Source organism: Lissotriton helveticus, chromosome 1_1, assembly GCF_964261635.1.
Source record: "Lissotriton helveticus chromosome 1_1, aLisHel1.1, whole genome shotgun sequence".
Lineage (NCBI taxonomy): Eukaryota > Metazoa > Chordata > Amphibia > Caudata > Salamandridae > Lissotriton > Lissotriton helveticus.
This window is the reverse complement of record NC_136057.1, coordinates 2141857817-2141880968: the sequence shown is the minus strand read 5'-3', so window position 1 is coordinate 2141880968 and position 23152 is coordinate 2141857817. Positions and strand designations below refer to the sequence as shown.

General features: G+C 40.5%; 1 protein-coding gene across 1 annotated transcript in view; it reads left to right on the top strand.

Moving 5' to 3' along the window:
• The first annotated feature begins 2300 nt into the window (after positions 1-2300).
• The window catches only part of EVI5 (ecotropic viral integration site 5), a 936315-nt gene continuing 915463 nt past the window's right edge, over positions 2301-23152 (top strand). Inside the window, exon 1 of the mRNA XM_078646330.1 lies at positions 2301-2526. The gene's annotated coding sequence lies outside the window, so the exon portion shown is untranslated. The remainder of the gene's footprint in view (positions 2527-23152) is intronic.

Below are 23152 nucleotides of genomic sequence, written 5' to 3'. Positions count from 1 at the left end.
AGTTGGTACACTAACTTTGTATTATTGGGTATCCTCAAAATTTATGCCAAGGTTTAGCAAGAACTTTTCATTTTAAGTAATATTTTGCTGTATGGAAATAAAGGGACACCACCTTGTTCTTTCCACTTAGCATCAGTAGAATGTATGCATGGAATTTACTTCGGTTTTAGTAAGCTTAAAATGTATTATTGTAAAAACTTGCAAAAGAAGTATCTTAATATTTCTCTTTTTACTGTTCATTTTTTATGAAGATCTAAGAAGACTTCAAAATGTCTGAATTTTATTGAAAAGAAGAAGTGGGGGTACAAAAGTGCTTTTATAAAAAATGTATGATTCAAACATTTTTATGATTATAGCTAAAATAATCCTACTATTTTATTGAAAAGAAGAGGTGGGGGTACAAAAGGGCTTTTATGGAAAATTCTATTCTTCCCCTACAAGTAAAATGTATGAACCTGTTAGGCCAAACTTACACTTTTGTTTATTATAAGAAAGGAGATGATGTAAGGTATTGTCTTTCTTCCACTTCTATGGTTTTATGACGTAATGTATTCTTAGCCTCGCACGTTCTGTTTCATGCATCCTCGAGAGAGACTTTTCCTTCAAACATGTTTATGTTTGAGGGTGCATCTCTCGAGGATGCTCTTACTGTTTAAAGATACAGTTGTGATAGTTTAGATTGAACTTTCATATTACCTGAAGGCTGGTGGCACTCCCGTGTGATGCTGTTATTGACATGAAATAAAACCCCATTTGGATATAAATCTACATCTACGATTCATCTTTCTTGGATAACTCCTACAACCTTACACTCCCCTGCCCCCTTGCTGTGCTTGTTCTCCTGCCCCCTGGCTGTGCTTGCTCTCCTGCCCCCTGGCTGTGCTTGCTCTCCTGCTACCTGGTTGTGCTTGCTCTCCTGCCCCCTCGCTGTGCTTGCTCTACAGTATGTATGTGGCTCTGGGTGTATATGTGGCTCTGGGTGTATATGTGGCTCTGGGTGTGTATGTGGCTCTGGGTGTGTATGTGGCTCTGGGTGTGTGTGTGTGTGTGTGTGGGGCTCTGGGTGTGTGTGTGTGTGGCTCTGGGTGTGTGTGTTTGTGTGTGTGGCTCTGTGTGTGTGTGGCTCTGTGTGTGTGGCGCCGCGGCCAGGGCGACTGACGCTGGAATCTGGGGATCAGGGTTCGATCCCCGGCTCCGGCGGCAGGTTAGCCCAGCACCATGTGACTCTGGGCAATAGCTTGCTTAATCTCCCCGACGGCCCCCAGCGCCTAGAGACCCTTACGGGTGATTGTGCGCTTTACAAATGTGGATTATTATTATTATTATTATGTGTGTGTGTGGCTCTGTGTGTGTGTAAATGCAATAGGTCATGCATTTGCGAGCGATTAAGCAATTGGCATTGAAAATGACAATGCCATTTATTTACCGATGAAGCTATTGGCAATGTAAATGACAATGCCATTTATTTATGATTTTAAAAAAATGTCATGTGCAATGCCAATAGCTCTACCTTTAATAATGCCGAGACCATTGCATTGTAAATGCTTGTTTGTATCTTTTCCTTGAGGTAATTTGCAACTTGTATATATGTAACTCTAACCACTAGTATCTGTAGTAGTCTTATGCACTTACTATCGTTTGTATGTGAATTTAGAGTGTATCTGTTTGTATCTTTGGCTTGAGTTAATTCGCAACGTGTATATATGTAACTCTAGCCACTAGTATCTGTAGTAGACTTTTGTACTTACTACCGTTCTTATGTGAATTTAGATTTTTTGTGGGGTATCTTTTATGTAACTCATCTACTTTGAAGTCCTTATGTAATGTAACTGGTCCTTTTGAAAAGTGCTCCGACACCTTCGGGTAAAGTTGGCGCTATATAAAATCGCATTACATAAAATAAATAAAACACTGTTAACCATTTTAAAATGCAGGCCTTAGCCATAGTCGATCTAAACGTATATGAACAGAAGTGTTAATGCAAAGCATTTAATAAAAAAACGTTTCCAATCCGGAAATCCACTATTGTCAATTTCAGCCTCAAAAAGAATTTGTCAAAGCAAACATTCAAACCGTTTAATCATCACAACATCATATTGAGACATATGAAAACGGTAATTTTTTTGTCGATATATTTTTCCAATTAGCGGTAAAAGGGTAATTAAAATAGAGCAGAGTAAGGGAGAGCAGAGTAAGGGGCAGAAACTGGATAAGAACAACCAAACATGGCTGCCAAATCTTCCCGCAGCCGTGTGTGCGCCTTTAAGGTCCGCGCTCATGCGCACCACGCACTCTCGTCTGACGTCGCCCGTCTGACTGTAGCAGCAGCAGCTGGATTCAGTACCAGTGTTTAGGCCGAGGGGAGTAGAGCTGTGTACGTCTGCTGTGTACCGGGACAAGCGAGGCTAGAGCCGGCCTCTGGAACTCGCTGTCACACGTCTTCCACTCGCCCGTTAGGCCTCCTCGCCGGGAGCCGGATGGGAGTTTAGGTTTGATCCCCTAGCATCTGCCTGACACATCTCCAAGGTAAGCGCTCCCTGCCTTTCTTGAGCGTTGACACTGCTTGGGTGAAGCTGATGCTTACCCTCACCCATGGGTAGGGAGGTCAGGATGGGCTCTGAACCCTGTGGTGCTGCAGGCTATTGAGGGGCCCCTGGCTTCCCCCTGGGAGGATGACAAAGAAGGTTGCATAGGAATCACTCTCCAGTCACTCAGCTTCCCTCATTAGCACACAAACTTCCTGCTGAGAGGCTGAGCTGTGCAAATCCAGCCTGGGGAGGGAATAATGGGTGTGCTGAGGAAGGACCAGACTGTGGCTGCCCAAATCCTCTCCAGTAGATAGTCAGCCCGAGCCCTGCCAGTTCAATGCGACTAGAGGACCTGCCTTTCTAATTCATTCTGCTACTTTTATTACAATGAAAGAGTAATCGTCCCCTGTGGTATCCCCCGCGTCTGACAGAACTTTAGCAGGAATCCCCCTCCCTGGCAAATTATTTCCTTGATGCTGGTTATTACAACCCCGATAGCAACTAAATTACATCATCCGGTAGCAGAACATTAATGTTCATTAAATAGATCCCCCTCGAAACGGCTCGCTAGCCCCATAATATCCTAATTTGGTCGCAGTGGGAGAAACTTAATGACTTAGACAAATTGTGTAATAAAAAAGGCCGAAACCATTTGTTTTTGAGAAACAACCTCAACAATTTAACAGTGGAAGTAATTATTAGGTTGATCATAGAGATTTGGTAGGGTGTAGAATGAATTGTTTAGCTAGTACACCGATGAGCTTTGTTTGGTACACAGTACTCTCAATGAGGTTTCAGTTTGCTCTCAATATTTCACAGGTCTCTTACATTTTTTTGTGTATAGAGATGTGTAGCATGGATATCTCCCATTTTGCGGTGTAATTGCTTTCTGTAGAAATATACATAAGCTCTACTCATTGGTGCGATCACTTATTTTAAACTAGATGTGGCTAGTCAGTCGCTGGCGAAATGTAATTCCGGGTGCTTGTAAATTACAGTTTACACAGAATACCGAATGTTTAAAGTTCTTGATGTAGGTAAGGTGCGTTCTCCTAGCTTCTGCCTGTTGTTTGGGATAGCATTTCTGCAGTCGGTTTACATTGTGTGTGCCGCAGAATAATCAGCTTTAATTCCTTTTGAGCTTGAGATCTGTAAACTCTGAAAAAAGTGTGATGTGAGGTTTTCCTCTTCCGAACTTAGTTCAGTGACATAGTGCCACATTTCTGTGCGATTTAATGATGTCATTTAAGCTTGTAATATAGTAACTCATGCCATCCAAAACTTACTAGAGTGCGTAAATCATAACCAGGATGTGTCTTCGCACTAAATACTTTGAAACGAGAGGTTAAACCAAAGGGCAAGAACAGGATTTCCTCTAAGGTGAACTGGAGGTCGTATAACATATAACCATACCCGATGTATTCACCACAAAAATAATTACATTTGCTGAATACAAAGAGTGAAGGGTGCAATTATTTTAATGTCTCTGAAATGTGGGTAATACACTACAATGTTCGATTAGTACTGCATATGGCCTTAGGGCACTTGAAATTAAATCAAGGAAAGGAATGAGGCAGGACATCTGATAAAGGATGCTTAGTCTTCCAGTTTGAGTATCTGTCACTGGGGATTTCAGGAGGAAGGCAGTGTTAGCTGTGATTTAAGTGCCGGGGGGAGGGGCGCCCTTTAGGCTTAAACCATTGTCCCAGCTGCCGGCCTCTCTTGAATTGTTTGCTAAAAGAAAGCTTGCGAGAACCCCGTTTAGTTGAAAATAAAAGCAGGACATTTCGCTGAAGGCCTGTACTACGTTTTTACATTCAAAATGCATTTGCCAAGTGCAACATTTGCTGCACAGTTATTCTTCCATTTACTTTATTTAATTTATTTGTGTCACTTATGTTCCCTTACGTACATAAACAACTGGTGTTACGACGTGTATATGTGCGTTTGATGGGATGAATAGTGATTCCATGAACTAGAAATGAACTCTCCCTAAAGTAGGCAATGTTAGCTTCGGTAATTCAATCTAGCACCATGTTCTATGTAGTGCTTGCTGCCTTCTTCCTCTGTAACCCCCACTACATCAAGTACTATTCCCTGTTTCGACATGGGAAAGATGAATGGCTGAGGCATTCCAGTTATTGGAATATGTGGTTGACACGTTGCATGCTGATTTCTGGGACATATGGGGTATTCCATTGAACTACGAGCTACCGTTTTAGGTCTCGCGACCTATCAATGCGCGCAAGCGCATTGAGCGGAGTGAGAATTCATGTCCTCAAAATCCTCGTCAAACCAAGGGCTTCTTGCTGCGGTTTTCTTTAAGTTCACGTGAATCACGTGACCAAACAAGCACGCGCATCAGCCTCCCTCCCTCCTAATTGCATTTTTTTAACGGCCGCACAGCACATCAAAGGGCTTCGCCCAGCGTGCGCTCTGCGGCTTCTCGGCTTCTCCTCCCCTAATTATTCATGGCTCAGTTTCCCGGCGCACGCATTTGTTCACATTTTTTTGTTCTTGCCTTTCATCTCCTACCCGTCTTATCCCATTGTTAACATTTCCGCACCTCCGTCCGTCTGTCTATACGTCTCTGCTTTATCGCAATCTGCCTTTTCCCACAAGCCTTTCTACTCTGTGTTCGCACTCTGCCTCCTCAGTTTCCTCTGCCTCTGTTTCACTGCCAGTCTTTCATTTCCGCACCTCCGTCCGTCTGTCTATACGTCTCTGCTTTATCGCAATCTGCCTTTTCCCACAAGCCATTCTACTCTGTGTTCGCACTCTGCCTCCTCAGTTTCCTCCGCCTCTGTTTCACTGCCAGTCTTTCTTTTGTGACCTTCTCCCCCCCCTCTTTCCTTTCAGTCTACCCTAATTTCTCTTTCGTCATGTGCCTATCTTTCCTATTCCTCGGCCTTGACCCTCTCTCCATCTTGTCTCACTTCCTCTGCCTCTTTCTTAGTCACTCTCCGACGTCTCCGTTTCCCCCCTTCGAATCTCCATCCTGTCTCACTTCCTCTGCCTCTTTCTTATTCACTCTCCGACGTCTCCGTTTCCCCCCTTCGAATTCTGCAGAGATGCCACATAACACATCCAAACCAGACTCTGCATAACAACACACCCACTCCAATGTCACATATCATTTGCCACCCAGACAACACATCGAAGCCAGACTCTGCATAATAACACACCCACTCCAATGCCGCATAACACAACCCACCCAGACTCCAGATAGCAGATCCAAACTCGCAGCCTCTGCGCCAGCCCCGCCCGTGAAATATGTTCTTTTACATAAATGTTTCCCTTCTATTTTTTTTAATTCTAATTGTTTTCAACCACGTTTTTAAAGTTACTTTTTATAGCAAGTTGTTTCATCATCTTGTTCAGCTTTAGAATTCACAAAGGTGACAGTTTTGTAATGGGCTGTGGCAATTTCGCTTCCTAAAACTTCCGAGAAACACACTTTTGTTTTCCAGCTAAAAGTATTGTATTTCTAACCAATCTCCATGGGGAGGGGTCTGTATACTCGAGGGGGGAGGGAGTGACGTCAGCCTGCACAATTTGACACAGCGGACGGTGTGGCAGGCCGCAACCTCACTTTAAGAAGGAACAAGCACTGGCGTTGCCAATAGGTCTCGCAGTAGGAAAGTTGGAGCTATTACAATTGCAAATACCAATGCCTTTTATTTTTATTTTCATTTTAAAAACATAAAGGGCTTTGTCATTTACAAAACCAATAGCTCCAACTTTCCTACTGCGAGACCTATTGGCAACGCCAGTGCTTGTTGTGTTTGGAGACTAACTTCCATCAGCTCCCAGGCGCAGACACTTGTGCAGAAGTGCTGGAATACTTACAGAGTTATTTAGGAGGTTAGTTCCAGGGCACAAGTCCTAAAAAAATAAGTGGGGGGACTCTGACGTCACAACAGGAAGTGAAGTCACGAAAGGTGACTTGCACCATCAGACTCATTGCCTCCCCTCACTCACCCCTCAGATGCGATTGCATCGGAGAAGCATGCGCGTGAGCAGCGTTCTGAATGATCTGCGATCTCGCCCCAGAGAGGCCAAAGAGTGAATGTGTGGCTCCATTTGCTCCAGTAATCGAGCTCCTGCTAAAATAAGTGGGGGGATGCCGTCCACCCACGTGGTCCCCCGACTCGAGCCCTGGTTAGTTCCACTGTCTCCTGTTCTTGATGCGGCTCCATGTCTGTACCTGTGTTACACTCTGAACCCCCACTCTCCCTGCTGAGAGAGGAGCTGGCATATTTAATGAGTAAATTAAAGGAAGTGAATTTGTACAGCATGGAAGATAGCTGCCTGACATATCTTTTGGCGCGGGAAGTTCATTCATCAGATACGTGTATCTAGGAACGGGGAATGTAGATGATATTAAAACTGATTGATTTAGGACCTACCCCTCCTACTGAACTGAAGTGTGTATGTGTGTATATGTAAATGTGGCATTGCGGCGTCTTGCAGACAGCCGATGGCGTCTTTATTTATCTAGTTATGTCACCTTGCTTATAGCACAACTAAAGGTTATTGAAATGTGAAAAACATGAATTATTAAAAGGAATAAAGTGCACAAATTATAGTACCTTTAGCAAATGTCATTCATATCCGTTTCATGCACCTTTGTTTGGAAGTTTAATTTATAGACCTGTACCCTGTTGTAGATCATGTCTGGGACATTGTGTGGTAATGGCTGGTCCAGTATTACGTGCTATTACCACAGTACGGGCAGACTAAAGAATTGGAGATGCAAACAAGCATTGGCCTATGCAATATCTGTTAGCTTTGCTAATGTGTTTTAGTCATATTGTACACCGCCATGGCTACTGTACAGCTTGGATAAAAGTTAGTGGAGTGTTGGACCGTTTTGGAGGGGATTAGAGTGGAGGTGCATGCCATAGAGTGTTGTAGAGTGGCGTTGAGGGGCATAGAGTGGAGATGAGTGGAGGGGCATAGAGTGGTGTAGCAAAGAGTGTAGTAAAGTGTCATACAGTGGAGTAGCATAGAGTGGAAGCATAGAGTGGTGTAGCAAAGAGTGTAGTAAAGTGTCATACAGTGGAGTAGCATATCGTGGAGTGTCAAAGTGACGTAGAGTGGAGTGTCATAGTGTTGTGGAGTGGCATAGATTGTAGTAGAGTGAAGTGGTGTGTAGAGTGGGATGGCATAGAATGGAGTGGCGTGGCATAGAGGGGCTGGAGTATGCGTGGTGTGGTAGCGCAGTGCCATTACAGACAACATCCTTTCAGTTGAAATCACCATTACATTTTGAACACGCATACAGTTTACTGATAAAAAGTTAGAGCGCACAAACAATGTGTGGGAAATGCGTCAACTAGTGTATTGATTTGAACATATTAAAGTATTTGTTTCCACTACAGTTCAGAATTACAAATTATGTACTTTAATTGTACTTCCCTAATTCTGATATATTTGTACAGTTCATTTACACAATTAAATTTTGTTGTGTGCTAGAAAAAAGCCTTACATTTCACACTCTTCAGATTGTCAAATCAATTCTCTAACTCTGAAGTTAGAGAAAGTAAACACCAAGCTCCCTCAGAAGAGGGAGCCTGATATTTTGACCTATGTCTTTAAATGCACAGCAAATAGGAGAAGATACTCTCTGTGTAATTCCAGATCCATGCAACCCCATTTAATAACCCTCTAGCTACTTATCCCACTCCCTTACTCTTTCGAGGCATAGCAGTTCACCCCCACCCCTCCTTACCTCACCTCATGAATCCAACTTATCCATGTCTCTGGATATATATGTCTAAAAGGAGTGTGGATCCGAATAGTGCAAATCAGCCAACAAAGCATTGTAGCACTGGACAAAGCAGAGTAACATTTGAGAAGGGTCTGGAGTGGGTTGCCTTCGAAGGGCACCTCACAAACGTCCCCCTGCTTTTTACATTGCTCCAATACTTTATAGCTTGATTTGTGATATTCAAGATTCACATGCATCCTTACAGACATGCATATCTGGAGATTTGGAGGAGTCTTTCGGCTACTCGTTTCACAACATTTCAGATAATTTCCAGAAGGTTTGTGATTTTACAAGGAAACCCTAGCAACTCATAGTAATTATGAGAGGTGTATAATTGCTGACCCTAATCTCCTTTTCATTATATACCTATAATTCTGGAAAGCATCTCAGTCTGGTGGTATTTTGTTTTCATTGCTGCATGTCTGTAGAGCTGTATTTTTAGTAGACCTGGGACCGGCATCATTACAACTACAGTGCACTGCCCCACTCACAAGTCGGCCTTTTAGTAGAATTGGTGACCTAGCCTCCGCTATATGTCTTCGGGTTTAGGGCGGGAGGGGGAATACGGGGTCTTCTCTGAGGCTGGAATGCAGTAACTTTTGCTGAGTACCCTTCACCCCTAGGACTGTCACCTATCAGAGTGAACAGAAGAATTTTGAAAATATGGAATGCATATTGAACAGTTTGGGCCGTGATTTAAGCAACTGTGGGATCTTGATCAAAGTGGAAGATTAATTGAGAGTGTTTTCCTTGTGTATATTTGTATTAATGGAATAAGGTCATACGAATTTAGAGTATTTTGATATAGTGATCGATGGACATCGGTGACCATTATAGGATTGGACGATCTGACAGTTGCCCTGAGGAAGCCCCATCTAGGGCGAAACACGTTGGCTATATTGTTCCATCATCTCACGCCACAAGGGGTCCACGAATCCATTAAAGGATCACTTTTGATATCATTGAAGAGTCCGGATTAATTTATGTTCTGTGCATTTGTGCTTTGAAATTTTTATATTGCCTCTCCGTGCTTTTTCTGTTTCAGAAGAGAGCAGAGATCCACCTACAGATTAGTGCAGACTAGTGTAGTGATTGGCTGCATCCACCTTTAGTGAATGCATTGCAGGTCAATGGGACCCATGCATCCCCCTCAAAAAAGGCATCCAGTGGATACAGTGACTGTGCGCCACCTATATATCTCACAGTCAATGAAGTGCCTGATGGCCTCTTAGCCTCAGCACCCACAATATGGCACAATAAGAAAGGCAAATGATTCCCTAATTTTTGAGAGCTTTGTCCCATGGAATCTCAAGGTGCTCTGGTGTAATCCATGTTATAGAAAGGGTTGAACAAGCATCTGTAGTCCTTTTACTATGAGTCCAAAGGGCACAAATAGCAGCCGGAAAAGTCTCTTGTGCCCCTGTCCCACTATGTGTTGTATGCCCTTTAGCGTTCCATTAAAAGTTGTTTTCATTAACAGTGTAAATGTCAAGATAGTGCTTCACAGATCTTTTACAACAGCAGATTGTGCATAGTATAAAGATTAGTGTTGAGCAAGAAAGAAGGTGTCTTTGGAGATAACCCCACAAACCAACGGAGTTTGTCAGTATTCACAACATTTTGCATGTTAATTAACCTGCGACACACTTCTATGACGAAGACTGTATAAACATGGCTGAAAGCCAATTTGCCGTTGGTGGGTTGTACCATCCCCATTCAGTCGTACAGTCTTTTGGATTGGCTTCTCGCCTAACCAGAGCACATTGAAAATTGTTCAAATTATTGCAAAGAAGCGGGTGCTGATGATGAATGATCATTGTTACTTACTTAGGAAGTACAGAAACTGGACATTTATTTTGTTCCTGAAAGTAACGGGGGCTTTAACTATCAATAAATCTTTTCTGATTCTGGCAGTAGCCAAGATCTTTTGATTTTACTAAAATTATATAGAAAGTCTAGAAATGTTAGGGCTTTCATAGTTGTCCCTTTTCATCCATTGATTTGTTGTTTCATTCACGTTTTTCCTACATTTAATACAGCATCGGGAAGTGTGTTAGCCCACTTCATCCTCTGTAACTCTTGGAATTTTGCTCTTTCACAAGAAGCACATCTATACTTACTGTTTCTGTCAATGCTTGGGACAACTATGTCAATGTGTGCTTTTTTGAGACCAAAAAACTGTTTTGATTTTAGCCAGTTTTGTTTTTGGTAAACATTGTCGAGGACTCAGCAGCTTATCCAACAATACAAATTTCCAAAACCCTTTACAAAACAAACGTTGAAAAAACTAAAAGACTGGCTGCCAATGCCAGACCAATTGTTTTTTTTACCAGACCTTGTTATTTTAAAGTTTGTGTTGGGGGTGACCTCAGTCCAATTTGAAATGCTTTTCAAGTGTTTGGTGCCTGCAGTTTTTACTCATTAGCCAAAATAATTGATAGATTTCCCAGGTAAGTAAGTGTGGGAGAATGCTAGTTAAGATTTGGATTTCGGAATCCTGTGTTCCAGAGTCTGTGTCCATCACAAACGTTTCAAAAGCCGGGGATATGAATTTACTGACAATTTTTTTAAATTTTTAAATAGAATGTTCTAAACGTGTTCCTGATGAGGGAATCTTCCTCATCTTGCGCTTTGCTGGTGAAGTAACTGCTGGACTTCTACTGAGAGTATAAACCTTACTAAAGTGTGTGTCCTTGCTTTGCTTGCTTGCTTGCTTTCCATCCTCTTTTTGAAAATCATTGGTAGTTAGGGAGTGTTCGATCACTGCTTCTTCAGGCTGAAGAAACCAATGAGTACATTCTTTTTGGTATTCTATTATTAGTTACAGCAACATGCCCATTTTTCCTTGGGTCTAATGTTAATTTGTGTCTCTACACATCCCTTCTCTTCCCCAGTACATCTTGAACAGAAGGATACTTTATTTCACATACATGTTTTAAATCTTAGTGTTTTGGCCTGCAGTGCAAAGTCCCTTTGCTTCACGGGTGGAAAATCAAACAATATGATTGAACCTGCCAGGCTAGCTCAGTTTTCTTTTTAACAAACGTTATTTTTTTTATTTGTTTCTTGTCCTTGTTATCAAGTAATAAAACATTTGGCATAAATTATCTTATGAGATTATGTGCCAGGCTAGCTCTGTGACTGTCGAAGGAAGCAGAATTCAGCAAAACTGAGGCTCCTGACCTGCTCTTTCATTCCTACAGTGTGACTGCCCTTTCCATGTTATGGCTAGTGCACATGCCCTTAAATTGCGACATGTGATTAGGGTTTCTTAATTGTGGATAGACGCAAATAGAGCAAAGCTACCTTTCTCTTACGCTTAATCCAGTACTGTTAACCAAGGAACTGCAGATGGCTGATGAGTTGATTGCAGTTCTATTCCAAAGGAAAGTGGCTGTATTCAGGCACTACATGTATATTTTGCGGTTCTTTTATTATGTACCTCCTTATGGAACAAATTGCTTTTTTTGTGGTGTACAATCTTCTAATTTTGTAAAAGATGATCACTGTGAAGTTGGCTCACTTACAGCTGCTTACTCCAATTCCAAGCTTTGATCATTGACTAGGACACTGAAATTGATAGCTGAATTTCAGAGAGCGTGTGACTGCCTGGCAGTCACAACTCCATATACATACTATTCAGACTTTAGCTTATCTGCTGCTGTACTGATTTGATAGATTTGATTCTTAGCTTGCTAGTACATACCTCTGCAGCAAGCCACGATTTTACCCACCTCCTCCTTCACGTTTAGTCTTGTGTGTGATATTAGCTATTTCTAGTACTGAGAATTGCCATGATTACGCTCACCGACTTTAAACTACTCTGTACATGCTATTTAATGTTTAGTGAGGGTGCACAAGTGGGTGCAATAAGGCACATGGGACATGCTGATATTCTATATAATAGGACCTGGGTACCATGGAACAATGACAAATAAGGGACTGATGGGGTTTGATGTTGACAGTCTGGATTACTCCTGGACAGTAAGTTAAATATGACTGCACAGTGTACTTATAGAGTGCAATACGTGTGCACTATATCTAAGCTGCACAGGTGCTGTCAGGTAGGAGGTTGATCATTTGCAACTCCTCAGTGGCACTCTGCCTCAATCCATTGAGTCATGAGGCTGGTCCTTCTTTAGATTCTTGCTGGAGCATCATTGGTAGTGCTTCAAAAGCTGTAGGCCTTCCAACAAATTCTTAATGCACTTATTTAAAATTGATTTCTACTCCTATGATGCCCTCACCCCTACCTGTTCCTCCTGCATGAAAACCAACCACTTCTAAATGTTAGGAGGAAATCAAGCATGTGTGACTGGAATTGGACATAACATGTTGCCAAAGAGTTAGAATTTTGTTCCACTTGTCCTCAGTGGTTCAAAGTGGAACCCTAATCAAAGTTTTTTTTAATATATTTTTTTTATAGACCGATTCTAAGGCAGTGGTCCAAAGCGGAGCCTTAATCAAAGTTTTTTTTCATATATATATTTTTTTATAGACCGATTCTAAGGCTGTAAGTGTGACATGAGTCATGACTTTTACATTTTCAATGACTCTTGAAAAAGATTTTTTGGTATATAAATATATAATTATGAAAATGCACTATCAAAAAATTAATTACTAATGGCTAAGATTAAAAAAGGTGAAGACATGCAAAAAAATTAAAGAAAGCATATTTAAAATAAATGAAAATTCCAATTGTAACTAACACATGTGGAAATTCATTAATTACAATGTATGTATGGCCTGTAGTTACATGTTTTCACATGTAATATAATTTACTGTAGCATTAAGACATATCTTGTATGGACACAATTTTTTTTAATTATAGTCATGATTTACATAATTTAATTGTAACTACATTTTTTTCAGTAATGGGCCAGCAGTGCGTTGAGATTTGTTATAGGAATTACTATATATGATGAGCACGTATAAAAGAATGGTTAGTACACAATGACGAAGGTTAGTTAAATTGTAAATCATTGAACCATATAAAGGACCCCAACAACTTATAAGAACATTTTTTGGGATAGTGCAGTTTAGCGGGGTAATCCAGACACGAGTAATAGTGTTGTCAAACAAAAGTTAGAGCAGAAAAATTATAATTATCCCCACGCAATTCGATGATGAATATAAATGTGTATCAAGAAGTATAACAGACTGATTGAATAAATAATGTCTGCCGACAAGGGCACTGGTGTAGGTGACAAATGGTGAGATTTATTGTACAGGAGAAAGTTTTGATGGGCTTTCCCTAAAGTGACCAGTTAAATGTTTAAATGCTATGGGAATCCAGGCAAACAAATCACAACCCATTCATTAGAATTTGTAAAAATAAGAATAAAGTTGGAGATGTGATAGATAAGATCGGTAATCTGAATGTGGTGCCAGACGGCACCGGTAGGTGGAGATAGAGGTCCCTTATGTTGTAGGTGTCAATTGAACCTCCGCATGTTTTTCTGAACTAATGAAGGTACAGTTTTGCACAATATGGAGGAGTTATCAATAGTGTCTTGGAGGATACCTGAAAAGAACACAGATCGTGGGGAAAATAATTAGAAATGATGTAAGGAGCAAATATTTAAGAGATGGCACACTGTCTATTTGGAGGAGAGGTTTCATGGACTTAGTGCAATTCATGGCTTGCACACCATGATAACCAGTAGTAATTTAGTTGTCTCTGCCAAATGACAAAAGCGTGTACTGGTTTTGCCACGGTGCCATCCTAACTCACATATGCACGTCCTGTACTTACTTGGCGATCTGTACTAATTACAAAACTCTGATATACATAGTGTCCCACAAAAGTCTTGCAAAAGAGTGGTCTCTCTCTTTATCAATCATGTGTTAAAGCTAATCTATGGTTATCCGAGTTCATCGAACAGTGGCAAAAAGGTATATATATATTTATGACTTGAAATTGAAATTAGAGGAGAACAGGTTAAGAAAACAAATCAAGATATTGTGGTAAAATTTAGTTTAACAACCAACTGGTAAATATATTGGTGAATGAGGGAAAAAAAATAAAAAGTAGTTCAAAGGTTTAAAACCATGGAGGAATGGATGAGAACCTTGTGAGCCACTATGGAAGGTGATCTTGACCAATGAAGAAAGCTATACTATAGACGGTGCCCCAAACAAATATTCTAGCGACTTAATAGTGCGTCAATATTGAGCATGTATTTTTAAGCTAATACAATGCGATCCAAAACATTGGGACAACTGAAAAGAAGGTGAATTCTAACTATTGACATTGAGAACTACAACAAAGGAAAGGAATATAGTGAAAGATTAGGTGTGTGTACCCAATAATTCATGTTCTGGACAAATAATAAAAATAACTAGGGGTTGATTTGCGGGTGACGAACCCTGGAAAATTGCATAATAGCCTGAACGTCAAGTGCCTGGTGCTACTTGGAAAAGGTGATGGAGTCTAAATAATGAGGGCTGAATAGGGTACGCAGGATGTTAGTGTTGTGGTGATGCGATCCTTTAATATGTTGAACACAGCTGCAATCTTTATAACATGTTATTAAAATCAGGATTCTATCCAGTCTTAAATAAGTGCCTATAAGGGAAATAAAATGCATAGTGGATTTGTTGTAATTCTGTTGAAAGAGAAACGAGATCTAAGAGAAATAAGATTTTTTATTTTTTTTGCCTTTAAAAAAAAAAAAAAAATACATTTTTATTGACATTTTGCATTTACTGTGACATTTTGCATCATGTCATGTCACCTGTCATCAAACCACATATCCTGGTCGTTAACACATAATGCGTCGCTAGTCGCACAGTTTTTAGTCCAGTGTTTTGTCACTGTGGAATTGTTTCTATAGGGAATTTCTGAACATAACTGGGTGAATCTAAGAGAAATAAGATATAAAGAATGGTAAGATTGTAAGCAGGAACAATCACTTTATGTCACTGTTCCTATATTAATGGTTTCAGAACGCTAAAAAATATAAAAAGAAATTAAACATCTAGCTAATTTAAAAACAAAAATATGGAGTTAAGAATATATGCTAAACCCCGAGTACATGATTTTAACTCGTAAATCCCAAAGTTTTATGTGTCTCTCAGACGTTGCTCTCTTGTCTATCTTTTTGATGGTACAACTGGCTACCAATTTAATATAATCAATTTCGTATTTCCAGTCTGAAATGTGTATGGACATGGGTATTTTCCATCTTTTTTTTAAAACAAACTTTGTTTTTTTACATTTTTTATTTTCCATTTGGTTCTGTTAACCTTTCCATCTAACAACTTAAATTCTCTGAGGTGTTCCTTACAACGTCCACATGCATCTTAACACAAGTGATAATATAAACACATTATGTGATGTTGCAATTTAAAAAGCCATTGATGGGATACTTGCGGTGTTTCAGTTCAACCCAAAAAGTGTTGCTTATCCAATCGCTGGGGCAGCACATACAGTTACTACAGTTATCAAAGCCTTTAAGGACCACAAGAGTTGTACTCCTATTGGAGATTTACAATATTTAAAAGTATCACGCGGGACCAGAGATGTTTCAAGAGTAGTTCCCCTTCTGAAAGTTATAACTGGTTTGTCAGTAACATGTTTAGATTAATCTTTGTCTATATATTCTAGAAGCCAATTGTTATTAGAAATCTTAAAGAACTGCTGGTTCTCATGAGTGAAATTAGTAATGAATCTAATTGTTTGCTCAGTCCGATTCTATGGTTTTTGACAGTGGTGTATATTATTGTTAAAAATTAGTGTTTGTATACTTTTTTCTTCATTTTAGTCACAATCAGACCTACTCACCTGCTCTACTTGCACAAAGGAACTCACCAAAAGATATATTATTTATCTGTATTTCGGACGGTAAGATGTGGCATGTGGAATCTATTGATAGATGTTGGTTTTCTGTATAGTGTACTCTAGAATCTGTTTTGGGCTAAATAGATCTGAGTCCAGAAAGGTGATGTTCTTACTATATTTGAGTGAAAGGTCTATGTTCACATAATTGTAATTTAGTCTGTGCGGCAAATTGTGAACCCATCACAGTCCCTTTAGTTCAGGGGGCTCCAACCTTTTTTGTAATAAGAGTTACTTATGTTCATTAAATCATTCTGAGCTACTGACATTATTTGTGCTGTACGAGTGACCACATCAAACAAGATTACATTTGTGGCTACAAGTAAGATAACACGTAATCATCTCACTTCATTAGGCAGGGACGCCAACAATAATGTAAATGTTTTGTCAGTTTGAAATTTGTCCACTTGGATAATACATAATGGTGATAGCAGTAATGCTATTAGCACCAAGGTAATAGTGTTAGTTATAAGTCCTCCCCCATCCCACATGATTTAATACTTAAATAGCAGTTGTAAATATATTTTGGAAATGGAGTAATTTTTCTTTAAATATCAGCTAAAGAGTTCTGAAAATAGACAATTTTTTGTTTGAAGTATGCACTCAATTTTGGTATAAATGTATTAACCCCACTAAAGCCAAAGCTTCTAATTTAGCTGTGTAAGCTGCACAAAGGAGAGCTTCTTACAGGTAGCTAGAGAGCTACCAGTAGCTCACGAGCTATACGTTGGAGAATCCTGCTGTAGTTCGTTGGCGCAAGATGTTTTCATAAAAAAAGTAGTTGGTGAGAACAAATGCAGTTCATTCTAGAAACCTACTACCATGCAGCAATAAATTAGCTGGTCTGTATGCAGAAATTGTTGCATGCATTTGGCGCCTACTTAAAGTCCTATACAGGTGTTTAGGGATTTCACATCAATGGTAACCAATATTCATACTGCTTAAGTTGGCAGGGAACACTGACTCCATATACCCTTGTTTGTCACATGGAGTACCTTTCTTGGATACATAGCCTCAGATAAATGATGCCACTTGACTCCGTTGCAGCTAGCTGAAAAAGAGTTCAAATTTTACTGGTTACTTAAGATTGTCAACCATGGGTGCAGCAATCATTTGGTGGCTCATTATAGTGCTTCTTAAACCAAAGTGGCATAAAATAGTACAGTTAAGAACCCATCTGGTTTAACGCTGCTAAACAGTTTGTGCTCAAAAGGCATCCACAACCTTTCTCTTCAATTAGAAGGACAAACTAATAATTTTCCTACCCTGTATTTCTTATTGATTAACATTTCTTGTTGTATAGTTAAACATAGCTACAAATAAATAGCAAGAGATAAAAGTAGTACCTCAATCACAGCACCACTAGAGGAAGGACAGCAATCAGTGCTTAGTCCATGCTCCAGTCAAAAGAAGAGGAAGTCAAGCCAGCACATACTGGCCAATTAGAAGGCAGCAAATAGGACCGACCATGAAGCCAACCATTGCTAAGCAATGGGCGGGCTGCAAACCACTTGTTGACTACAATAGATCTCGCAAGCAAGAGTACTTGCTTTCATCATATGATGTATGATGTGTTTCATAAGCATATTTATTCTGAAACCAGTATCCAGGACTCAACCACTTAGTTTTTACTTTTTGCTTAATTAAATTTTCTGAAGATATGAAAAGGGCATTTTTGGAGACGTTTTGGCTTGTTTTTGCATAATAAGTTATCATTATTTTGCAAATCACATAGAGGTCAGACCATGCAGTACTCTGCATTTTTGTGTCCTTCAGAAGATATGTCTATTTTTAAGTCTGGCATTAGCCAAAACATTTTGATTTTACTAAAAGTATTTGTATAATATACTTACTACTGTCCCTCTTCAGCCATTTGTCTGTTATTATGTCGTTCACATGTTACTTCCATACATTGCATCATACAGCATGGGCACTTGGTCCGCACACTTCAGCTTTTGGCTAACGTCACAGTAAGTGAAAAAATGATGACCTTTCCCAAGAAGCACACCCTCACAAATAGTAGTTTTCTTCAGTGCCTGAGGCTACCATGCCAGTGTGTGCTTTTTGAGACCCAAAAACTACTTAGGCTTGAAGCAAATGTTTTTTTTTTTTTTTTTCGATTGGCGATGTCCTCACATCTTTCCCATCAATAAAGTTCAGCAAAAGCCATGATTAAAAAAAAAAAAAGCATTCACTATGCCTAAAGGCTGGCAGCCAACGCCAGACCTATTGACTTTGCCAATGCAAGTTTGTGAGTAATATTTCGAATAAAGAACCAGGGAGATAGTTGCCCACTGCTAACACCAAAAGGGTAAGTCTTGCTCCTCTACCAGCGGTAAAGTTTGTCAGTTGCTTGCAAGTATTTCCATATTTATTTTAACCCTGCAACACCTTTGGTTACTATGAACTTTCTGCTCGGTGTATAGTTGTACTCTTCAATTTGAGATGTTGCCTGCAACAGTGCATGCCCTGCATACGCACTTGCTCGCGAGAGCTATTGTATACAATAAGGGGCTTGCAGCCTTCCCATTGCTTAACATTTGTTGGCTTCATTATCACACTTATTTGCTGCCTTCTAATTGGCCAGTGTCTGCTGGCTTGATTTCCTCCTCTCTCGGCTGGAGCACGGACTAAGTACTGATTACTTCAGCTTGATTGCTGTCCTTTCGCTAGTTGTGCTGTGATTGAGGTACTTTTATTTTTTCTTCATCGTGTTGTCTTTGTTGAACCTCTTGCCATTTGTAGCGGACAATGACCAGGAAAAATTAAATAAATAATAAATTGTTTTCTCATTGTCTGTCGAAATCGCCCCACCTGGCCCCAGCGCTCTTACCAGCTGATATATATGTATTTTGGCAAACCAGTTATGTCCAACACCATGGGTTCAATTTCATATTTTCATATTTCACATTTTGAGGTCTCTGTAAAGATCTCATAATTTTTCTCTCAATCCCCCAACTGTTTGCCACTTTCAATACAAGGATATTTATCACCTATTTTTAACTCTACAACCAGCTCTTTTATGTAGATAAAGGCAGCCACTCTTTAATATTTAAGCTTTTTATTGTGTTAGTATAAGAACGGGTATACAGGAAATCTGACCGTGTTACTACCAAAAAACCACATAGGTACGTATGCTTATATAGATTTCACTTGAGCTACAGTGTGTTCTCCAACTAAAGATAGTCTAAACTCAAGTCCTCTTCACATTAAAATGATACAGGATCTTGGTTGGAGTGTTCTGAGAGAAAGACATGAACTGTTACGTCCAGTGAGTTTGAAGACGATGGAGAAAAAGTTAAAAGTCCACCATGGTTGACTTCTTCTACCAAATGGTTCTCACTTGGGGTGCGCCACGAAGGTCTACAATGTGCTGTTAGAGGACTGGGCCCAGTTATTTTAAACTTGGGAAACCCTGGTCTTGGAGAATAATTTCTATGAGGCACTATACTGAGGAAAAAGTTCTTCAAAGACAAAAGAAATCTCATGGTTTTTTAATGAGGCAATAGGAATTGCTATAAATGCAGAAATAACTGGCCTCTACATCTTTTAGGTATCAGTGAGTGAGCCAGCAGAGTTCAAATAGGAGTTAGGAAAAGACACGTCTTTTTTAAGCTGAGGATGAACAATTATTGTTCTTTTTGGATTGGGTTAAGAGAACATTCTAGTGTGGTCTTAACATTGGACTATGTCGCTGACCTGTTTGGGGCTCTGTTTTGTCTCATGGGTGATGTTTCACAATGTGAATGATAGAGTATGATGATGGGTTCTAGTTACAGGAAGTAATTTCAGATAAATGGTTATTTCCATCCAGCTTTAAAAGTATTTAAGTAGTTACATTTCACAAGGATTATTCGGGTTTGCACTTACTTTGTTAGTTGAGTTTTTTCCGATCTTTGGTGCTTTTCTTAGCTGTTGGGGAACCATACCATGTACAACTCTTCTCATTTGAAAAGCAAGTTGGGAAACCAGATTTTCAGATGACCTGATTATTTTGAGGGATATTGAAATAGAGATGTGACTGGGAAATGTTGATCCCTGTTCAAGAGTCATATAGGTTTGACCCCTTAGCAAGGGTCAAAGTTTGACTTGCCTATTCTGCAAACTTGGCCAGCTTCAAATATCATTTTTCTTCAGTCCGCTAAGAGAAGACAACTAGTCTTTGCTTGATGCATCATGTAAATTTGTACTTTTTCTCAATGTTATGTAAAACATAATTGTTTCCATAATTAATTTCCCCGGCAGGTGTGTGATCAGTTTTGCATTACCTATTCATCACAAACTATGCATGTCCTTTCTAAGTCATCTGTGCTTTTGTCAGAGCAGCGGTTGATTACCTCATTGCTTTTTCAATAGTTTTTTAGGTTTCGCCTGGGCCGGAGCACTAGCTCCGCCCAGGAGAAATCTCATGTTCCTACATATGGGGCTTCATTCAGCCTCTTTCACTCATTGGCTAGCTCCATAAATGGAGGCTAGCCATTGGGAGACAGAGGCTGTCAATCACGCTTTCTCGAGAAAACGCGATTCGGGGGAGTTTCTCGGACTTTTTTAAGCCCCGCCCCTTTTTCCCGGGCCGCGCTGTCATTGGCTGCCGGCCCGGGACCTGACTTGTTTAACTCTGGTTCTGACTTGCTGTGATTAAAGTAACCAGCAGCAACGTAATTGACTGCCCAGACTGCTGCTGCCACCGTGTTCGTGCACGGCGATTCTCCGCCCCATCGGAGGCGTGGCTATGACGTCAGTCAAATGGCGATTACAGGCATCCTATTCGAGGACATCCAGTGGCGGGTGACGTAAAGTGGGTGGTTGACCAGCCCCTGTTTTGCCATGTGGGATTCCTGTTGGTTCATCAAGCGCCGCCCTAACTAGTGCGACGTGATAAAGGAAGTGATGTGCTTTCAACTTGAAGAGGATGGTTCAATGATTGCTCCAGAGTGCAGCTGACAATTGTGGCCTGGCTTAAAATATGGGTTAATCCGGATGCGCATCTAAGCAGAGAAATTTTATTGGACTGCTTAGATAGGACTAATTGTATGCGCATCCCCTGGCTTAAATACGTGAAAAACACCCTTGAAGATTTAGGCTTTGGAAACCTCTTCACGAACCCTACAACAATTTCAGCCCAGCACAAGAAACAAGTAGGGGAAATTTTCCTACAGCGGAAAATCCAACGCAGAGCTGAGGCTGAAGGAGTTAAAAAGACTGTGAGGGCTCATAATCTGGTGAAGAGCGTGGAGGGTATGGAGCCTTATCTGTACCTCGTGCATAATGCACAGGATAGATTACTTATGTGCCGTTTTAGACTGAATTTACTTCCTTTTTTGTTGGCTTCACCAGCAGGTTTCACCCCATCAATTGAGCAGAAGGGACCCTGCGGCTGCGACAACAGGTCTCCGCAGGATTCCCTCCATTTTGTTTTGCTTTGTCCCTATTTTTCCATGCCCAGGCGCAGATTTCTTGTAAATATTTTAAAAAAAGCCCAACAGGAACATGCCAGGGATGCATTAGTCTTTTTGCAAAAAGCCTCTGATCCCCTAACCTTGTGTTGTATTATGAATTTTATTAAGGTTGCGGTCCGATTTAAGGATGACTAGGGGTTAGGAATGAAAGATTTTGGATTTTCTATTTTAAATTTATGGACTTATATGTCGGTATATCTATTTGTATTAACTTTGTATAAGGATCTTGATTAATGTTTAATGACCTTTTATCTATGTATATATATATATATGTGCTTTTGTGGTGTTTTTTAATCACCGAATAAAGATTCTTAAAAAAAAAAAAATAAGTGGGTGGTTGACCAGCCCCTGTTTTGCCATGTGGGATTCCTGTTGGTTCATCAAGCGCCGCCCTAACTAGTGCAACGTGATAAAGGAAGTGATGTGCTTTCAACTTGAAGAGGATGGTTCAATGATTGCTCCAGAGTGCAGCTGACATACTCAACTAATGGGCCGATTAGAGACAAATCAAAACCGGTTTGCTAGTTCTCGCTGGTTTATATCATTAGCTCACAGTCAACAATTTGTCATGCCTGTTTGTAACTCGACCGTCGGGATGTCGGAGAATGCGATGGCTGCACGGTGGATTTTGGCGGCCATCTTTGAATGGCTGTGTCGTCTTTCAACACAGTTTAATACCTTGTCCACTTGGACCGTTCGGATATTTCATCTGAGTTACAAGGGACCGCTGAAGAAATGTAACTGTTGCGGCTCTGAACGTTTGTGCATCTTGCGCATAGACGCAAAGTTACCCACGTTAGAGAAACAGATTTTAGGAGACTTTTTACGTACGAGTAGTGTACTTCAGAAACATCACTCTCAACATTTTACAAATTACGTTAATGCAGAGTTCACAGAAGAAACGATTGAAGTAAGTTATTGGTTGACGGCTATTTAGTTCCAGTAAGTCAGACCAGACGGCCCCCGAGCTATACTGAAGTTTGCATTCTAAAGTTGACCATGCGCGAGCAGCGATGAGTACCCACGCACGCCTTTGCTGGCATAGAGAGGTGTATTAATGCCATGACGAGAGGCCACGACTTCCTAATAACGAGTACACCTGGTCTCGACTGTCAAGGCGACAATGTAGGTCTGTTGGCCCTTTCAATTTAAAGGTCGGAAGATCCACCCCCTACCCCGTTGCTGCTTTATCACAGGGGTGCTCTTCACACTGACTCCACAAGTGGTATTGCGAACTTTAGGTATTGGGGAAACAGAAGCGGGTCCTCAGTAGAGAAAGGTGTGGTTGTATGAATAGATAGACTGCAGAGGAAAAACAAATGGTTAAAACTACCTTTTGGTGGATCCTACGCATTTTATTCCTGTCCCCGGTATGGAGAAGACAAAAAGGCAGGGGTTAGTTGATCCGATATTAGAGGTATAGAGGAGATAGATATTAGAGGAGATACTCCACGCTGCTAATACAGAATACAAATTGGAATGAATTGGAAATTAATACAACCAGTGGTAGATGCATATTTGTTGGAATCCTCTGGGGCTTGAACCTGCGTTT